Raw genomic sequence first — 21,281 nt, 5'->3', positions numbered from 1 at the left:
CTAAACAAGAGCCACACATGATGTCTGGCTGCCCCACTTTGAGCCTAAAAGAAAACACATTCCTTCCTTTATTTATCTTTTCTCCTGCTATTAAGCTGTTAAAGAAACTGGGTAAGTTGTCCTGCAGAATGTCCCAAATTCTGAGTTTGTCTGTCTGCTTGCTTGTGTTTTGTGCCACTTACCTATTGTTGAATACTAATAATTCTGAAATTTAAAATGATAATATACTACTTATTATTTCAGTGTTATAGATAGATCAGGTTCAATTCTAAAGTTCTTACTTAGAGTCTCTCATGTAATTTCAGTTAGATGATGGCCAGACCTGAAAGAATCAGAAGACTGCACTAGGGTAAATGTCCAGCTTGGTTCACCCATATGTCTGGAAATGGATGCTGGTTCGCAGCTTGGAGGATGGCTGGCTCTCCATTGGGTTGTTAGCAAAAACTGATCCATGGCATTTCCTCGTGGTTTGCACTACTTATAGCATGGAGGCCAGATTTCAAGAAGGAGCATACCAAAACAAATATTCCAAGGGCAGAAGCCTGGGATGTCCCCTAGTGTCATTTTCATATTTATCAATCAAAAAGCAAGTCTTGAGACCAACCTAGATTCAAGGGGAGAGGATACTGCAAGAGAGTGAATATAAGACATATAACCTGAAGATAAATCTTCAAAGTTTAGTGACTACATAGCATTTGTCAATTTGTTCCTTTAGTACCAATATATCCTATAAATGGGAATTAACTTTAAAGTCTTAATTATAATAATTATTTTTTTCTTTGGCCAATTATACGTCCTAGTGATACTCTATACTTCATATTGTGCCACATTGGAAGGCTCATGGTGCCAGGTGTGATTTGAAAGGCAGCATACAAATTTATATAAAAACCAACATGGCATATGGGACATCTGGGTGGCTCAGTGGGTTAAATAGCCTCTGCCTTCGGCTCAGGTCATGATCCCAGGGTCCTAGGATCGAGCCCCACATCAGGCTCTGCTCAGCAGGGAGACTGCTTCCCACCCCCCTTCTCTGCCTGCCTCTCTGCCTACTTGTGATCTCTATCTGTCAAATAAATAAAATAAAATAAAATAAAATAAAATAAAATAAAATAAAATCCAGCAGGGCATAAAGTAAGATAATGAGTAAAATACTAAAGATAAAAGAGGGTATATATTTAAGATATTATTAAAGTGACTGCATAAAAGTATACACACTCAAAGAGTCTCCATTCCCACCTCTCACAGCTTCCTTGTCCTGCTATGGGAAAACACATCACAGTCTCCAAGGAGAATGAAGCATGACCCTTACAGTGTCTTTCTAAATGCTGTCTTAATCATATGATTGAGTTCTTTAATAAGGGCATATGTGTTGTTGGAAGAGAATCACGTATGTCACATACCAGAGGGTCATTCAATGTGAGTCATTAGGAAACCACTTCCTGATTTCAGGCAAGATGGAGGTCTCCCCAGCACCACTCTGTGAGAAGTTACAGGATGCACTGGGTGAAGGACATTATTTTTCTCAAAGGAAAGGCTCTGAAATCATTCAAGTGATTGAAAAGTATTTGTCTAAAACTAAGGAGAGTCACCAGACAGATGTGCAACAAAAATACTAACTAGATGCACAATTAAATGCAAATTTTGAATAAATAATGATTTTTTGAAGTGTAAATATATTGTATGCACTATTAGGGCATAGTTATACTAAAAAGATTGTTTTTGTTGTTTATCTGAGATTCCAATTTAACTTGGTATATTTTTATTCACTAAATCTGACCATTTGAACCCCAGAGAATATGACAGAGTTTATCTGGATTTGATAACAAATCAAATTTGGATTTGAAACACTATTATTATTTAATTATAATGAAGCATCAGTGTGGTTCAGACAGCATGTCTGATTTGCACAGATTGTCCTAAATTCTCAAATTTCCTCTTTACTTTATCTTGTGCCTAGAAAATATTATTGTACACTTTACTACTCAGTTCAGGACATTATAACTCAATTCGGGGCACATAGTTATTCTAAAAATAGTATGTAACTAGCTATGGTTACTAATTACACTGTTACCTAGTACCAGGCAAAGAATAAAAGTATAAGCAACAAAAATAAAACTTTTCCAAATGAAGAATGGATAGAAGAGTTACCCTAATTATGAAGTAATTATAGTCCAAAGCATCTTTGTAAACCAAGCTCACCACAACAAGCATTCAAAAGATGTAAGTTCAAAAGGCTTGACTGGAAGAAAAATAACACAAAGGTTACTAAGAGATGACTCTGTTATCATGACTGCCTTTACAAGACTTTAAACAACACTCAGTTTAAAATAGCATAATCTCAAAAGTACAGCTCAGGATTCAGGTTGTCCAGATGTGTATCCCGCTTCTTCCAACACTAGCTATTTGTCTTTGGGTAAACTCCATAACTTCTCTAAGTCTCAATTCCTCTTCTGCAAAATAAAGAAAATAATATCTACAGTATAAGTTGTTTTGAGACTAAATTACTCCAAGTAAGACGCTTAACCCAGTGCTGGTACAGAATGGGCACTCAACCAGTTTTGTCAATAAAGATGACAAAGAAAAAATGGTTAGAAGACAATAATGGTGGCAGTGATCTGAAATTAACATGTATTAAAAAAGAGGCATAGAAATGCTATCAGTTGTTATTCCCAGGCGGATGTGGTTTTCTATCTATTCTTCTGTTATTCCTGACATTTTCTAAAACTACGTAACTTTTAAAATCAACTAAGCCTACTATTTTAACTGTCTCTACAATAAATAATGAGTTCATTTTTGTACAGCTTGAACACAAGAGTTATCTTTGTCCCAACCAATTTCTTCAATCCTCTATCCTGTCTAAATTATAATCATGCCTTTAGAATGACAATATATATGTGTTATTTGGGAGAAAAAAGAGAATATTATATACATATATATGTATATATAAATAATTATATGTGTATATGCATATATTATGTGTGTATACACATATATAATATCATTAGTGTTCGTTAGTATTGGGCACATCATGCATCAGATAATTTAGCTCATACTGAGGGGAAAAATAGAAAAGAAGATAACAAGGTTTTCATGGAGAAAAAGCGTGAATGGATGGACTAACAAGGAAAGCTTTAAAGTCCTAGGGACATTTGGGATAAGGCTGTGCCCAGTCTGAGACACAAGTCATCTGGGGATTAGTTCATACGGGAGAGATTTAGGGCCACAAAGTTGGAAATGAAAGAATAATGTGATTCACAACTTTGCCTACTACAGTCCCCAGAGTAATGATGTTGGTGGAAACAGTGACCTATTGTGTTTAGTTGGTGGCAAATTTTCATGTATTTTTTAAGTTTTCAATTATTTGTTTCCACCTTACTTCAATGTAGTGTGGAAAGTCAGTGAATACTTTGGAGATAGCATTTTTTTTTCTAATCTCATGTCTCCTTTTGACCTAGAAACCTTTAATATTCATGGCTTTCAGATTCTCATAATTTATACCTTCAATAACATTCAATAACTTTTCTATCACCTCTAAAACAATAATCCCCAACTCTTTTTCTGTGGCTAAATCTTCTTTCACGAACTCCAGTTCTATATATACGTACCTAGTTAACCCCCAGCCACAGCAAACTGAGCATGTCCTAAGAGGAACTCATCTCTTTCCATCAGCCAAACTCCAGTATGAACTATGTTAGAAGAGTGGAAAACCCCATTCTTATTTATTTCTGTCCACGCAACCCACAAAGTTCTACATTTCCAGCTCCCCTTTACCATTTTAGTCCATGGTAGTCCTCCTCTCTCTCTTCCTCTCTCTTTCTTTTTTCTGTTCGCTTGCAATGCAGTTATTTATACCATAAGAAAAATGTAAACTCCACCCTTGGAAACTATCCTCATTTTTTCACAGTGTAAAAACACTGCTATATATTTAGCAGATTGCATTTGTACTTTCCTAAATTAGCCCATTTTATGCTTTGTAGGCTAACCTCATACAAACTCTTCTTTTAAAGGGCATATGAATTTCCTTAGTGTTTTATAATGTTCAGCTGAACAAGGAGAAATTTTGCCTACAAATTTTTCAAATGCAGAATGTTTTTGTTAATAATTAAATGCATATCTCTAATTTGGAAAATCCTCTTATCTCTAGATAAAGAAACAATATAAAAAGTTGGTAATGTATAGACAGTGAAGCTTCAAATATGTTGCAGAATTCAAAGAAAATGCTTTTGTGGTACAGATTTTGTCACTTTGTAAAGACCCAGGGCTCCATCTCAATCTGCCATTAACTTTCCTTTAAGAAACATTTGACTGACATTATTGTAATGATTTCAAAATAAATGTCAAAATAAATGAATTGGTCAGCTATAAGTATTTATGCTTTATCCACCTCACAATGTTTACTTCAGCCTCCCTCTACCATCCTCTGAATTACCAACCTTTTATGACAATTTTTTTAATGACAATTTGGCAACACTTTGTCATCTGAGTTATGAGTAATAACTTTTTCTCTTCATATTTTCTCTTCATATTTTCTGCAGGATAACTCTATAGATTGTCTAAAGTAGATGAAAAACGTTGAGATAAAATGATACTGTGAAGCACTGACCAACTGTGTTCTTTCCCAAGCTTTACTCGTACTCTGTGACCCTCACCAGCACTCTCAAGATGTTCTTAAAAATTCATGAAAGAAAAAGAGCCAGTTACTGTAAGGGTTTCGAACCTGCTGATAAGAAAGGTGGGGTTCTCAGTGGAGGAATCAGTGATCACTGGAACGGAGAACAGATGGGAAGGTGAACATCTGTGGGGTGGTGGCAACAATGATACACTGTACTCCAGATTAAGACTAAATGATGCACAGCTGAGCAAATGACTATGTGGTGAACATAATGGTGCCAGCAACCAGAATCCTCTCTTTTTTTTTTTTTTTAATTTATTTATTTGACAGAGAGAGATCACAAGTAGGCAGAGAGGCGGGCAGAGAGAGAGGAGGAAGGAGACTCCCTGCAGAGCAGAGAGCCCGATGTGGGGCTTGATCCCAGGGCCCTGGGATCATGACCTGAGCCGAACCCGCTGAGCCACCCAGGTGCCCCCCAGAATCCTCTCCTAAATCACTCCCACTCCCCACACACCAATCCTACAGAACTGCATAAACATTCTGGAATTGAGAAGCCACCTCAGGAAGAAAGATGGTGAGGGGATGATGAATTGAGGAGAAGCACCTCTAATTTTTGCCCTCCTTCTGGAATCTTTCTACTCATAACTACTCAGACAAGAGTAAGGTACTGGTCTTATCTCTAATCTCAAAATGTTTTTTCTAGGTTTGGAAAAATAATTGACATATATCACTATATAAGTTTAAGGACAATAGTATGGTGATTTGATTTACATATATTAAAAAATGATTACTACACTAGATTCAGCTAACATCCATATTCTCCTACAGATACAACAAAGAAGAAAAATATTTTCTTCTTGTGATAAGAACTGTTAGGATTTACTCTCTTCACAACTTTCCTAGACTTCATACAGCAGTGTTCGCCATAGTCATCATGCTGTATGTGACCTTTCTACAATGTGGATGGGAATGTAATTTGGTGTAACCACGATGGAAAACAATATGGAGATTCCTCAAAAAATTAAAATGAAAACTACCATATGATCCAGTAATGCCACTTCTGGGAATATATCCAAAGGAAACAAAAACACTAATTCAAAAAGATATCTGCATCATATTCATAGCTGCACTATTTATAATAACCAAGACATGGTAATAAGACATGGAAACAACCTAAGTGTCCCTCAACAGATGAGTGGTTAAAGAAGTTGTAATATATGGGTGCCTGGGTGGTTCAGTCAGTTATGGGTCTGCCTTCAGCTTAGGTCATAATGAGCTGAGATGGAGCCCTGGGTCAGGCTCCCTGCTCTGTAGGGAGCCTGCTTCTCTCTCTCTCCTTTCCTGCCCCCCCAACTTTTACATGCTCTGCCTCAAATAAATAAAATCTTTTTTAAAAAAGAAGTTGTGGTATATATAGATATGGAATGCATCGTATAGGAATATTATTCAGTCATAAAAAATGAGGAAATACTACCATTTAACAATAGCATGAATGGACCTTGACGGCATTATGCTAAGTGAAATAAGTCAAATACAGAAAGACAAATACCATATGATATGTGGGGGAGTGGGAACTGGAGGAAAGTGATCCAAAAGTACAAACTTCAGGGTGCCTGGGGGGCTCAGTCCATTAAGTGTTGGCTCAGGTCATCATCTCAGGGTCCTGGGACAGATCCCCCATCAGGCTCTGCACTCAGCAGGGAGTCTCCTTGAGATTCTCTCTCTCCCTGTTCCTCTATCCCCCTCCCCTTGCATGCCCCCCTCTCTCTCTCCCCCTCAAATAAACAATCTTTTAAAAAAGTAAAAAGTTCTAGCATTAGGATAAATAAGTACTAGAGATGTATCTCAGAACTTTGAATCCATTTTCCCTTTACTATCTGACACACTTAAATGCATTTGCAGGGGCACCTAGGTGACTCAGTAGGTTAAGCCTCTGACTTCACCTCAGGTCATGAACTCAGGGTCTTGGGATCAAGACCTCCTTCAAGCCCCACTTCAGTCTCCATGCTCAACAGGGAGTCTGACTATCCCTCTCCCTCTCCCTGTGCTCCTTGCCCTGCTTGTGCTCTCTCTCCCAAATAAATAAATAATATCTTTTTAAAATAAATAAATAAACACATGCATACATTTACTATATTCATTACTAGAACTATGTAACTGCTCCATCTTTTCCAGTGCCCTGTGACATTGTGTTGGGGAAATATAATTAAAAACAATATCTTCTCCCAACTCAGGAAACTTCTCCATGAAGGTAGAAGAGGAAGAAAACAACTTATTATTAAATCACCATTAAATCAGAATGTGATATGCAATCTGTTAAAGACAATGCCAATGCAGAAAGAAATCTCGCCCCCTCTTCTGGAACCAAGGAGATACAATCCCTACACACATATTCTCAAGATAAACCTGAACTGGTCCTCAAGAAAGAAGACTCGACAGCACCATCTGTCACACAGTTCATCCTAAATTCACCAAGTAACTGGGGTGACTATGTTAGCTAATTGACTTTATATAGAGGAAACACAAACTTGTATCTATATAAAAGGAAATGGTTTTGTTACTTGGTGTGAGGTGTGTGGTGCCAAAGCTAGGCTCCTACCATCCCACAGAAACTGGGAAACAGGGTCAGGATATTCCTTGATGATTACCTTCCAAAGTGATGTCTCCCAGATCCCTAAGAAAGACAATCCTGGGTCATAAAGCTGGCAAGAGTTGTATTTAGCTTTTAGTAAGATTCCTGTATCTTTCAAAAAGACAGAGGGGTACTTGGGTGGCTCAGTTGGTTAGGCATCAGACTCTTGCTTTCAGCTCAGGTAATGAATTTATGGTTGTTGGATCAAGCCCCACATCTGGCTCACATCCCGCTCTATGCTCAGTGTGGAGTCGGCTTCAGATTCTCTCTCCCTCTCACTCGCTCTCCCTCTCTCCTAAATGAATAGAAAATCTTAAGAGAGATTGAGAGAACTTACCAGTTTTCTAAAGTAAAAGCTCTCAAAAAGGGAAGGGGAAGTCTCCTTTTTTATTTTCAACAGGGAGAATTAAGTCTCTGACTTTTAATTTGTATTTGTCCTTTTAATTGGATAAGTCATTAATTGTTTTAGGTCTTTGCTTCTAGACTTATAAAAGGCTAATTTGTATTTTATAGTCTCTAACATATATTTTATCTCTAGAGTCCATGTGACTATCTTTTCTCAACTTGATGTCATCCACAAATTTAATTAGGTTGCCTTCTAAGTACTTATCTAAATAAATCTTGAGAAAGAGAAAAGAACCCCTTGACATTCTGGTCTGACGGCTTATAGCTACACCGTGTTGTTCTCTTACTGAACATAAGCCATCTTACAGAACAACATCAGACAAGGTCACTCTAAGAGTATGATAAAGTGAAAGAAACCAAGGTCACTGTAAAAGTCACAAAATATGAAATTCCCTTCTCCCCTGGCTAATATAGGTGACTACTGCTTTGTTTTTAATCAATTGAGCTTTATCCTATGTTCTTTTCATAGGTAAGACTGATTACAGTACCTAATCATAGAATTACCCTTATTTCCTGATAACATCGAAAGTCCCATTTCCTTAGATCCTCTCCAAAATTATTCTGCCAAAACTCAAGTCCTATAATAGAATGCCCCATAATAATAGTTTCGTGCAATGTCAACAAGTAGTAAACCCATCTTTTTCAGCTATAGGTATGTTGCTAGTGGTCTCTGGCAGGAAGGAGGGGATATCATTGATTTAATAAGAATGTGGAACAGGACAAAACCAAGGGCACAGCTTGTGAAACAACTTCACTGCTTATAGTCATTGATCCTTTAATCAATAACTTTGGCCATGGTAATTTAACAGAATACATATCTACCTGACTATATAACTATTCCTTATATCTCTCTTTACTTTCTTCACAAGATTATCAGGAGACTTTTTCAAATTAACTTGTCAGACATTTTTTTATGTAATACCTATGACATTGTCCTGATATTTTTTTTCTCTTTTGGATTATTTGATTTACGTGTGTGTGCTTTTATAAACTGTATATATTTTCTAATTATAGGGGGACGGTGGTCAAGGTTGTTTGGTTTGCCAGTGTTTATTAAACTCATGTCACCACTTACTGCCTCCTTATATATTACTCAATATGACATCTTTCCCTGGTTTGTCTATTGTATTCTCACCCGAAGAATCTTGAGTTTCTATTTTTTCTCCTCCATTTAGGCTTAAATTCCCTTATTAATATATTTGTGCTGTTCTTTTAATTTAAAGTTGTTGCTGCTTATTTTAAGCAAAGGGACTTGTTGAAAGGCTCTCCTTTCTGTCATGTGAAGTCTACAGCATCTATTATAATCAGTATAACAGAAGCTGATTAATGTAATGTTCTATTACAAAGAACACCTAATAATTAGCCTTAGTAATTATTTTTTACCAAAATTAACTCAGTAGATGCTTAAGAATTAGGTCTAAAACTAACTAGGAAAGGATCAAATGGTACACAAATGTGCAATGGAAGTAGCAAATCTGGGAAACAATGACCTGTCCTAGGAGTAGGGGAACTAAGAGAAAGGTTGGCATTATTACAGCCTAGAGGCTTGGAGAAGGGGTAAGTGAAGCTGAGACTTGGACTTCTGTGGAGGGTGTGCTGTCAGACTGCTGCTGGTATGTCTGACGGGGGAGGCTTGAGACCAGGTCTACAAGGGATGGAAAAACTGCAAACTGGATTAGATGCTGTACCTAAAAGGAGCTGAGATGAAAAGCATCACTGGCAAGACACTCACAGGAATGGGAAATACACGTAGCTCACAAAAAGGAGAATATCCTTTCCCCCCTCTTTCAACCTTGTGTGTCCTTTTTGCTTAATATTTTTTTAATATTTTTATTTATTCATTTGACAGAAACAGACACAGTGAGAGCAGGGAGTCCAATGCAGGGCTCGATCCCAGGACCCTGGGACCATGACCTGAACCAAAAGGAGAGACTTAAAGTCTGTGCCACCCAGGCACCCCCACCCTTGGGTGTCCTTTTGGCATCCTTATTGCCAGAAAGCCGCGGGCCAGAAATGTGGTCTGCAGAGTCGCAGCCCCAGCATCACAGGCGGAGTCTACAGGGTAGGTTTGAAACCAAGAAATAATAGCTTAATGACTGGTACAAACACTCTCTCTACAGTCATGCCAGGCTTCTACTTTTTGTGCTTGCCTTTGATTAAAAGTCCCTCTTTTTCTTTTTTACATGTCCTATCAATCAAAATGAGTTTTTTTTTTTTTTTTTTTTTTTTTTTAACTTTTAAAAAAGATTTTATTTTTTTTTTTTTTTTTTTTTCCCCCTTTTATTAATTTTTTCAGCGTAACAGTATTCATTCTTTTTGCACAACACCCAGTGCTCCATGCAAAACGTGCCCTCCCCATCACCCACCACCTGTTCCCCCAACCTCCCACCCCTGACCCTTCAAAACCCTCAGGTTGTTTTTCAGAGTCCATAGTCTCTTATGGTTCGCCTCCCCTCCCCAATGTCCATAGCCCGCTCCCCCTCTCCCAATCCCACCTCCCCCCAGCAACCCCCAGTTTGTTTTGTGAGATTAAGAGTCATTTATGGTTTGTCTCCCTCCCAATCCCATCTTGTTTCATTTATTCTTCTCCTATCCCCCTCCCCCCCCATGTTGCTTCTCCATGTCCTCATATCAGGGAGATCATATGATAGTTGTCTTTCTCCGATTGACTTATTTCACTAAGCATGATACGCTCTAGTTCCATCCACGTCGTCGCAAATGGCAAGATTTCATTTCTTTTGATGGCTGCATAGTATTCCATTGTGTATATATACCACATCTTCTTGATCCATTCATCTGTTGATGGACATCTAGGTTCTTTCCATAGTCTGGCTATTGTAGACATTGCTGCTATAAACATTCGGGTACACGTGCCCCTTCGGATCACTATGTTAGTATCTTTAGGGTAAATACCCAGTAGTGCAATTGCTGGGTCATAGGGTAGTTCTATTTTCAACATTTTGAGGAACCTCCATGCTGTTTTCCAGAGTGGTTGGACCAGCTTGCATTCCCACCAACAGTGGAGGAGGGTTCCCCTTTCTCCACATCCTCTCCAGCATCTGTCATTTCCTGACTTGTTAATTTTAGCCATTCTGACTGGTGTGAGGTGATATCTCATTGTGGTTTTGATTTGTATTTCCCTGATGCCGAGTGACGTGGAGCACTTTTTCATGTGTCTGTTGGCCATCTGGATGTCTTCTTTTTTTTAAGTCCCTTTGTCTAATGCCCAAACCCATATGGCTGTTTCCAATCAGGATTATGATTTCTAAGCTTACACGGTCACTTTCTCTCCTTATGACTTTGGCTCCCTTTTGAACAACAATTTTTCCTGATAGGCCATAATTAAACACAGAGGGGTACTTCCCTCACTGTTCCCTCTGCTTTCAGAAATATGTTACCTAACTTTCCACAGGGTGACCTGTTTATCTCCTCTTGATTCCACCTTCATAAACATATATCTTATTTCCTTAATGGTACATATCTTTTGAATATACACACAATGTGTTCATGAAAACTCTGGCTAGCTTCTAGTTAGGTCTTTCCCTAGCAATAAATAAAACATTCCCTTATCCTATCTCTATATGGAAAATAAATTTTCTTCTTTATATTCAGCCATTTTCTTGCTTTAGTTTTCTTGTATTAAAGCCTTCTACTTTTTTTCTCTCCAAGCTTAATAATTAAATATCCAATATTGTATGCTCCCCACCTCCAAATCGTACATATTTTTTTGTTCCTAGTTCACTTTCTGTGTTTCCTCTCTTCTCTTGTTTTGTCTTCTCTGCTTACGTTCCACCTATACTACTCCTATTATTCTTATTGTGCTCAGTCTTCCTAGTAAATCTGAAGAGGCTCTCTACTTCCTTTTTTTCTTCTCCTGGGGACTTAGACAAAGACTGTTCTTCAGAACTTAGCATTCTGTCTCCTCTCTCCACAAGAAGGCTCTTCTCCCTGCTGTATTCTTGTTGTCCCTCCCCTGTGGTCACTTGTTTTCTTCAATTTCTTATTTCTTTACTATTCTCACCCAACCACCACCACATGGGCCCTTTCTTCCACCCACCCCTCTATTTCTTTATCATCATATGGTTTTCAGTAATTTGAGAAATAGAACATAACACACAACATGACACTGACTTGCCTCTCCTTCTTACACGTAAAATGTTTCCTCTTACCAGTCATTATGCTCTGCCATTTTTGTAGCTGACATGTATAGCTCATCTTCGGCTTTTATATATCCTAGCTATAATTCTTTTCTCTTTTCAAAAAGAAATGAAATGTTCCTGGCAGATGGAGAACCTCACCTTCCCCTTCCTACAACTATTACACAAATGGGTTGCCTCGTACAAATCTAAGATACCTTGCCAAAAGCCAGAATTGCTAAAATAATGCAGTATTAGAGATTAAAGTAAACAAATTCTATATTATGCAAGAAAATGGAATCAGCCCACAGTTCTCGAGTAACAGAACTATTTTATTGTGACACAGTCCAAAATAAGTCAAATGTCTCTGATGATATAAATCTAACATCAAAGCCCTCAATTTCCAGGGTCTGGATTTCTATCTATATTATACTAGGTTAAAAGGCCATTTTATTTTATTCTACTTGAATTAATAATTATAGTACTTTGCATTTCCCAAAATCCTTTCAAATATTTGAATAGTAAAATACTCTTTAAGCCAGGCAGAGAAAACATATATATTAGTTCTATGCTACAGATAAAAAAAAAACAAAACTGGAAAAATGTTCAGTGATACTCAAGGTCACAAAGAAGTGGCAAAATGAGAATTTAAATTTAGCTTTTCTAAGATATTGCCTACAAAAGGAGTTTTAGCATTCTTGCCACATCATATCTTCCTAGCAAGATTCCAACACAATTTGTGAAACAAATTAACATGAAAAAAAAAAAATCATCCATTAGACATTGTTATAAAACTGTAACAAATTCTTCTGGAAAGCTATTTGGCAATGGGTAGCAAATATCATAAATGTTTTTTTAGTCTTCAACCTAATTATTCTACTAGCACAAATCCATTGTGAGAGAATAATCTGAAATACAAAAATGATTCATGAAGAAATATACCCACTGAAGAGTTATTTATAACTGGAATCAAACTACAGCTAAAAATGGTAGAAGGTTAAATAAATACAGTAAATCCACAAGATGGAATTATGAACAGCTGTTAAACTAAGTCCCATTATGAGTTTATACTACCATGAAAAATTATTATTCTATGAATACTAATTGAACAGAACAGGGTTCAAACTTACACATAAACTATGATCCCAACTACCATATATCCTCATCCAATATATCTTTTCACTTATGTACATTTTTTTAAAGATTTTATTTTGGGGGTGCCTGGGTGACTCAGTTAAGCATCTGCCTTCAGCTCAGGTCATGATCTCAGGGTCCTGGGACTGAGTCCTGAGTAAGACTCACTTCCCAAAGGGGAATCTACTTCTCTCTCTGCACCCCCACCCCACTCATGGTTGCGCACACACTCACTCTCTCAAATAAATAAAAACCTTAAAAAAAAAAAGAGAGAGAGACAGATTTTATTTTTAAGTACTCTCTACACCCAACATGGGGCTCAAACTCACAACCACCAGATTAAGAGTTGCATGCTCCACCAGTTGAGTCAGTCAGGCGCCCCTCAATTGTGTGCATTTAAAGTGGTAATTTTTAAATTTTGTTTTCTGAAAATGTATTACTAAATTAATGTTGCTGCTATAATCAATGGCATTATTTATACTCAAGGAAAAATATATTGTAAAATTCATTTAAAATTCTGGAATAAAAGTAAAAAAATATTAAAAACTATTTGGAGTGGAATTGTGGATAGTTTTCTTCTTTTATTTGATTACATTTCTCCCCAAAGCTATAATTTAGTAAACTGCAACAACACAAATCCTCCCAGAGAAGTCTCCTTGTTGCCTATTCTCTCACATAAACCAAATATCTTTTTTTTAAAGATCTTATTTGTTTATTTGAAAGAGAGGAAGAGAGAGAGTAGGCATGTGCATGTGCAAGGAGAGGGGTAGAAGGAGAGGGAGAGGGAAAGGCAGTGGATCTTAAACAGACTCCCTGCTGAGCACAGATCATGACCTGAGCTGAAACCAAGAGTCCTCTGGTAACTGAGCCATCTGGGTGTCCCCCAAATATCTTTTTCCTTTAATTTTATTTATTTATTTATTTGATATAGAGAGAGAAGAAACAGGCACAGCAGGAGGCAGAGGGAAAAGCAGGCTCCCTGCTGAACAAGGAGCCCAATCCAGGGACCAATCCCAGGACCCTGGGATCATGACCTGAGCTAAAGGCAGTTGTTAACCAACTAAGCCATCCAGGCTTCCTCCAAATATCTTTTTTTATCATTGACCTTCATTCTGACATCCTTTATTAATGTAGTTATGACCGAAACATTTTATACCAACAATATTTTATTTCTTTTTATTTTCCTTTTATTTCCCAAATTTTTCCTCCCATTTTTTCAATTTAAATTCTCATTTTTTGTTCATTTTGTATTGTTCTTAAAATAGTAAGATCTTGAATTGTTCAACTCATCAACTCATAAAACTTTTGTTCTATGTGCCCTCTGCTGCATGTTTCATGGAAGCTATTCTCTGGTCTGGTCTCTCAGATCTCCAGATTCTTAATTTCTCACCCGATCTCGAAAAGTGACATAGCAAACTTCCAAAATTCTTTAGTGCCAGACCTCAGTGCCTAGCACCAAAGCACCAGGAGTCTGTTTTCATGAGGAAATGATGAGTCTCTCAAGAGGAAGTTTACATTAAGTGAACAAAAGCTCCTGCTTATGTCTATGCATAGCAGTAAAGCCCAAACTAGTGAAAAATACATATCTGTCACTCAGAAAAATGTCTCCTACTCTAGTACTCTTCTGTAAGAATGCTGGTAATAATAAAATTACTTTTTCTCTATTAAACATTCATAGTTGTATGCAATTCCCCTTTGAGCAAGAAAAAAAGATGTTTCCTGCACTATATATGTAACTTCGGGTAAGCAGGAAAGAAGAGTTATTACCTAGGATGTTAAACTAAAGTTTGGTAACTTGCCAGACCTCTAATTAAACTAAGTTAAAGGACCATGGTTAGACCCAAAGCTAGAGCACAATTTCCATTACTATAAGACTGCCTGAGCAATAGTAACAAGTGACAAGTGCTGATCAAAACCTAGATATGAAGGCTCATCAAATACTACCACAACCCAAACTACAAGTGAGTAGAGAGTCAAAGTGGTAAAGTAGGTAGAATGTTCTATACATTATACTGTGCTATGTGAGGTTAATAATTAAAGAAATGTTTTTAAATTTCTTCATAAGATAAATGATTTGAAATTAATATTTCTTCAACATCCACAGAAACCCAATTTCTCAAGAAATTGGAATACATCTGCACCCAGGAAGGACTGCATGGTATAATGGTTAGTGCATTCACTCTGCAACCAGACTCAATTCCTTTCTTGTTTCTGCTTCTTGGGCAAGTTGCATAACCACTCTGGTCCTCAATAGGTGAAATGGGACTGATAAAGGAACCCACCTCAAGGTATTATTATGCCAATTAAGTAACTAAGTTATTATAATGTGCCTAGAAAAATGCCTACAAAGGAAAACTGTGCCGTCCCAAAACATGACTCCTAGGCATAAGGATTCCTTTTGAGCTGATTATTTTTAAGAAGCAACAGACACAGTAGAAGCTTTGAAACCATGGTGGAAGCTACCCTTTCTTAAGGAAGATTTACATTGACAAAGGAAATATGCATTTGAGTCTTTCTCTCTGTAGCAGGAAGAGAGGGACACTCCAAATCACAAGAAACTCTTAACACTGGAGAAGGACTTAAATCTACATGACAACCTTGCTGTTACTTAGAGTGGTTTCCTGACAAGCTCACTCAAGCCCTCACCTCCCAACATGTTTCTTTTGTCCTTAGCTGGAGATGATACTTAAGGTTGTGGCTAGGTCATTTCAGTTTTCCTAGTTCCCCTAGGGATATCCCATGTATACATGAAGTATATACATTCTTAACCTTTGTTTCCTCTTGTTACTCTGTCTTTTATTACAGGAGTGTCTCAGCAAAGACCCTAGAACAGTAGAGGAAAAATTATTTTTCTTCCCTTACAGCTGGTACATAATGGGCACCAAATAAGTTTTGCAAAATAAATAGAGAAAGCTTGAAAGAAGGTCAAGGTTTTGTTCTAAATATGTTCTGTTCCACTGGTTGAGGCCCTCATCCACTGGGGTCTGGGCCCTGCAGTGGGTTTGTATTATTGTAGCCTACTACCAAAATATGGCAAGATGATGGTTGTAATGGCCAGTTTTATGTGTTAATTTGGCTTGCCTGTAGTAACCAGTTTTAGGGGAGAAAACAATAATTTTCTCTTTATCCTGATTCTCAGCTGGGAACCCTGTAACAAAAGACAGATTAACAAGAGAAAAACAAATGGATATTTATTAATACATCTATCTCATGTATACATGAAAGGTACTCAGGGAGGTGGCTTAACTCAGGCTTAAGTACCATCTTAAGAACCAAGACAAGGAGAGAATCGTGTAGAAGCTAGTTTGGGTAGAGGACTATGAAAGGTATGGTAAACAAAAGTAAGGTTTGTTATGTGTATACATACGCACACACACATACACACACATGCATATCCTATTGTTTTTTTTTATCTGGTGGCCTCCAGACTAATCAGTTGTCTGAAGTGCTGAGTCAAAGAATGCATTTTTGTCAGATACAAAATCCTTTGCTAGAAGAACAGAAAATGGGTCACCTCAGATGTAACTCTGCCACAACTGAAAGATTACAGGGACCTAGTAAGAAGGTTGTTTGTTGAGTTAGTGATAATTATAACCATTTTTATGCAGAAACACATCACTGCCCTTGAATAATTTATAGCCACAAATGAATTCATAACCATCAACTGATCACTCAGAGAAAACTACTACAGGTGCTAGCCATGGAGTGACAGCTGATTGAGTTTCCCATGGGCAGGGAGGTGGAGTGAAGGTGGAAGATGAAAGCGGTCAGAAGTAAATCACCACTGCTGAACTTCACAACCCTGATAAGTCACCTGAATTATACGCTGTAGGAGAAAGTAATCAAGCTGACGTGTCTATGAACTTTTAGGAGTCAAAATAATAAAATACACATCTAAGGCACAGAAATAAATTGAGAAAGCAGCAACATTTCAGTTTTATCTCTACCCTTAAAAGGAGAACACAGCAAGTGAGGTCCTGGTGGGTAAAGTTAAGCCCCTATCCTAGCCTAGACTAGCTCAAGGCCAATTTAAAATCATTTGCCTCTAAATTACTTCTAGTGTGAGAGTTGACCATGTGTATAAATTCTCTTACTAAGAACTTTCCAAGTATAAATGACACCCACTAAAAATTAAATTATCGTGGAATAATATTGTGATCAGGAGCTTTTGGGGGGGAAATCCACATTAGAACAGAAGAGAATTCAAACAAATAACTAATTCTTATTATTTGGCATATTTTCAATTGCAGATCTTTTTAGTCTGCTAAATTTTATACTATAAATCATTTTATATTTATCATTTCAACTTTAAAAATCAAACCCAATGTTACTAAACGTAAGGTAGATAAGTTACCTGATAAAAATTGTGATAATTTGGGGCGCCTGGGTGGCTCAGTGGGTTAAAGCCTCTGCCTTTGGCTCAGGTCATGATCCCAGGGTCCTGGGATCGAGCCCCGCATCGGGCTCTCTGCTCAGCGGGGAGCCTGCTTTCCTCTCTCCCTCTCTCTCTGCCTACTTGTGATCTCTCTCTCTGTCAAATAAATAAAATCTTAAAAAAAAAATTGTGATAATTTAGGGGCGCCTGGGTGGCTCAGTGGGTTAAAGCCTCTTCTCTGCCTTCGGCTCAGGTCATGATCCCAGGGTCCTGGGATCGAGCCCCGCATCGGGCTCTCTGCTCGGCAGGGAGCCTGCCTCCCCCTCTCTCTGTGCCTGCCTCTCTGCCTACTTGTGATTTCTGTCTGCCAAATAAATAAAATCTTTTAAAAAAAATTGTGATAATTTAAATTTTTCCTGATTATTATTCTATCATTTTAAACTATATGTATATAAAAGTAAACTCACCAACAATGCTGAATTTCTTAACAGAAAAACAAACAGAAAACTAACTAACTTGCTTTCTTTGATGGAAGAAAATAAAAACCTACATTAAGTCTAAAACCCCTAACTTATGTCACAAAAAAAGAAAATAAAATCTGAAATTGAAATCAAGGGAAAGGTATTTGTAGAAACCTGGAGTCTTTGAAATATTCAGATTCCAAATGAACTAGACCACTTTAAAAGAAAGAATGAAAGATCAAAGTCATGAATAAGACAGAAGCCAAAATATCACCTCATATAAAATAGGCCACCTGAATTCGTATATTCCCAGAGTCTAAATCTGAAAGGAAAAAAAAAAAAAAAAAAAGACAAGGCCATGCTGCCAGCTACAAAAAGAAATCTGGAAGAAAGTTACATTTTTCCAGGTTTTATGGAAACCCAAAAGGGCAATTTGTATGCTTTATAAACTATGCATAACCCAAAGTTACTTTCACAGGTATGAAATAAAACAGGTTTCTACAAATTCAAAGCATTTTCTGTCCTAAAGTGAAAAAAGAAGAAATTTTTTATCACTGTGAGTTACAGTTTAATTTGTAATAAAGCGTTATGTAAGAGATCCTGTATTTTAGAACAGTGACTGAATAGTAAACAATGGGTATATTTATAGTTGAAAATATCCAACAGTAGACAAAAAATTTTTATTAAAAAATTTTGGGTTTGTTTGGATGAAGACCCAAACTTCCTATCTTTGACAAGGAAATATGTTAATTTAATCCAGAATTAAACCCTAATCCTAACCCTAACCCTAACTGCCTTGTGATTCATTGATTATCTCATCTTTTCTGTGACCTGAGAGGTGCTCTAAGTCAAAGGGTAAGCTAATTGTAAAATACCACTTTCACTTGTTCCCAGTCTCTGTGGTGAGAATTTGCATCAGGAACCTATGTTCCTGTAAGCAAGGCCAAGTAAGTCGGTTTCATGACTCTCTGATTCAGTATAATTAGTTTGGTATGCAGATCTATTTTCATCCCTTTATATTTTTTTAAGATGCAACATGAATTTATGATTAATATATCTTATTTTATGTTCAACAAAATAGTACGATAGGTATTAAGTTTAGAGAGTTGACTTCTTCTGGTATCTTCCTAAAGACTATGGTCATTTTTATTATTCCTTCTATAGTGCCAGAAGTACTATCTCATTCTCCCCTGCCAGGCATTGCCTGTGTTGTGTGTCTCTTTGAGAGCTCCTACTATCACTGATGTTCCTCGTCTGCCAGAAAGTAACTTCTTTACCACCGATGTTCCTCATCTGCCAGAAAGTAACTTCTTTACCACCTCTAAGAACCAAAGTCCATAAATACTAGAGTAGTGATAAAGGAAATTTGTATATAGGGACCCACAAAATGGAAGACACTTCAGTGGCCTGGCCCATGTCACAAATCTAACCCTAAGTCATCCCACACTTATGGGAACACCTGGCTGTCAAGGAAACCTACCATACACCAATCACAGTCCTCCAGTTCAGCTTTAGCTAGCTCACCTTACCCTAGGAAATAGGATCTGTTAATCTTAAAGAGATTAAGAAGGTCCCCAACATCCTAGCCAATTATGTCCCGTTTCCAAGTTGCTGCTTCCAACGCTCTATAAAACTCCCTGTCACCCAAATTCCCTCTGGAAGAGTGCTCTACCGCTTTGAGGCACTGGATTCCCCTAAACCATGGACTGTTTTCCCTTGAATAAAAGACATCAAACTCATTACTAAATTATTTTTGTCATTTGTCAATAGATATCAGACCAGTTGCCTAGAAGGACTTTGAGGCACTATTTTCAAAAGTGAAAAACAGTCCTATTTCTTTTAACAGCCTTATACTTAATTTAATGGTTTTATTTTTACATTTTTTTGGGGATAAAATATATAACATGAAATTTGATATGCTAACCATTTTTAGGTGTACAATTCAGTAGCATTACTTACATTCACAATGTTGTAAAACTACCAGCACTACCTATTTTTCCAAAACATTTTTATCATCCAAAACAAAAACTATATCCACTAAGCAATAACTCCCCATTCCACTTTCCCTTCAGCCCCTGGTAACTTCTAATCTACTTTCTGTGATGAGTTTATTTTTAAATGTGACATTTCTAGAATAGTCCTGGTATTTTTATCCAATTAAATTCTGATAAAGCATAGATTTTCACTGAACCTATTCAAATTGTCATAAAAAAGTATCATTTACAATACTTCACCGTTCAGCTAATTAATTTTTTTACATTTTTTAAATTTATTTCTTATTTTTTATACACATATAATGTATTTTTATCCCCAGGGGTACAGGTCTGTGAATCACCAGGTTTACACACTTCACAGCACTCACCATAGCACATACCCACCCCAATGCCCATAACCCCACTCCCCCTCTCCAAATCCCCCCTCCCCCCAGCAACCCTCAGTTTGTTTTGTGAGATTAAGAGTCACTTATGGTTTGTCTCCCTCCCAATCCCATCTTGTTTCATTTATTCTTCTCCTACCCCCCTAACCCCCCATGTTGCATCTCAACTTCCTCATATCAGGGAGATCATATGATAGTTGTCTTTCTCCGATTGACTTATTTCACTAAGCATGATATCCTCTAGTTTCATCCACGTCGTCACAAATGGCAAGATTTCATTTCTTTTGATGGCTGCATAGTATCCCATTGTGTATATATACATCTTCTTTATCCATTCATCTGTTGATGGACATCTAGGTTCTTTCCAAAGTTTGGCTACTGTAGACATTTCTGCTATAAACATTCGGGTGCATGTGTCCCTTCAGATCACTACGTTTGTATCCTTAGGTTAAATACCCAGTAGTGCAATTGCTGGGTCATACGGTAGTTCTATTTTCAACATTTTGAGGTACCTCCATGCTGTTTTCCAGAGTGGTTGCACCAGCTTGCATTCCCACCAACAGTGGAGGAGGGTTCCCCTTTCTCCACATCCTCGCCAGCACCTGCCATTTCCTGACTTGTTCATTTTAGCCATTCTGACTGGTGTGAGGTGGTATCTCATTGTGGTTTTGATTTGTATTTCCCTGATGCCGAGTGATGTGGAGCACTTTTTCATGTGTCTGTTGGCCATCTGGATGTCTTCTTTGCAGAAATGTCTGTTCATGTCCTCTGCCCATTTCTTGATTGGATTATTTGTTCTTTGGGTTTTGAGTTTGCTAAGTTCCTAAGTTACCATTGTATGTTACAGACTTCTTTTCCCAGGCTGCTTTCAGGATTTTCTCTTTGCCACTAAGACTTGTAAATTTTACTATTAGGTGACGGGGTGTGGACCTATTCTTGTTGACTTTGAGGGGGGTTCTCTGCACCTCCTGGATTTTGATGCTTGTTCCCTTTGCCATATTAGGGAAATTCTCTCCAATAATTCTCACCAATAGACCTTCTGCTCCCCTCTCAGTTTCTTCTTCTTCTGGAATCCCAATTATTCTAATGTTGTTTCGTCTTATGGCGTCACTTATCTCTTGAATTCTCCCCTCGTGGTCCAGTAGCTGT

This window comes from Meles meles, chromosome 4, assembly GCF_922984935.1.
Source record: "Meles meles chromosome 4, mMelMel3.1 paternal haplotype, whole genome shotgun sequence".
NCBI lineage: Eukaryota > Metazoa > Chordata > Mammalia > Carnivora > Mustelidae > Meles > Meles meles.
Note: the sequence above shows the minus strand (reverse complement) of the source record.